Source organism: Notothenia coriiceps, unplaced genomic scaffold, assembly GCF_000735185.1.
Source record: "Notothenia coriiceps isolate Sejong01 unplaced genomic scaffold, NC01 NC01_scaffold00037246, whole genome shotgun sequence".
Taxonomy (NCBI): domain Eukaryota; kingdom Metazoa; phylum Chordata; class Actinopteri; order Perciformes; family Nototheniidae; genus Notothenia; species Notothenia coriiceps.
The window spans coordinates 890,677-891,980 of NW_011369947.1; positions in this window are offsets into that span (position 1 = coordinate 890,677).

The window sequence follows — 1,304 nt, forward strand, 5'->3', positions numbered from 1 at the left end:
GTGCAGGGAGTTTTGAAAGATATTTTGTCCGTGTACTTGTGCAGTATAGTATATCTTCCCCGGGAACATCCGGAGGAAGCACAGTAGACGCTGAGAAAAGACCTTAGCTAGCTTGGCTGGGTATCAGTTTCTGAGGAAAAATGTGAGCTGGGCATTTTGTTCGGGGAAAGCCTTAATAAGATCCAGCCCACATTTTCTAATCAATACATGTCACTTTCCCCTTTGCTGACGACTAAAGTTCACTCCAGAGACCCTCATGAGAGCAATTAGAGGCACCACCTGCAGTTAGCGCACACACACGCACGCACGCACGCACGCACGCACGCACGCACGCACGCACGCACGCACGCACGCACGCACGCACACACACACACACACACACACACACACACACACACACACTACAGTTCTTGGACATAACACATTGATTCACGATGTCATTACCTGTTAGGATGAGATCTTCTCGGCTTGGAGACAGTTGAAGGGAGAGTTGTGGCTAATATTTAAGAAAGGTCCTTTTTCATTTTACAAGGGTGAGGAAATCAATCATCTGTTGCTCTAAGGTCAGATAGTTGCTGTTTTCATGGTAATGACGACACAATGGTGTTATTGTAGATGAGCGAATGATGGATGGACTTGTATTGACAACTGCATAAATCAGTGTCCTCCCTCCTGTAGAGACATCCTCCTTTATTTATTCTATGGCCAGGTTATCATAATGCCTGAAGGGCTGGTTTGACATGTACAGTATGCTAATATCATTTTCCTCAGCAACACCACACAGAGATGATAGATATAAACTAAAATATGTATTATACATTTTTTTAATAGCATGAATATTTGATTACATAGACAATCTTAACCTCTTTTCTATTTTCTATTTTGAATTGAGCCGTCCCTTATAGATACTATCTCTTTACGTATTAGTGATGGGAATTCCGGCTCTTTTTAGTGAGCCAGATCATTTGGTTCGGCTCACTAAGAAGAGCCGTCTCCTAAACGTCTCCTAAACGGCTCCTAAACGTCTCCTAAACGGCTCTACATTTTACCACAGTTTACCACGGAGCCTCAGGCCCAATCCCAAACCGCCCCCTACACCCTACCCCTCCGTTTGCGTGTTCGTGCGGAGTGTCCGCCGCATTAAGTGCTGTTCCAAACCAACGAGTGTGGAGCGGTGTGGAGGGGGAGTGGCAGGGCCGGCCCTGACCAATTTGCTGCCCTAGGCAAGATTTTAGCTGGCGCCCCCCCCCCCCTATTTTAAATTAACACAAATACAAAATTAAAACCTATAATTGCACACAAAA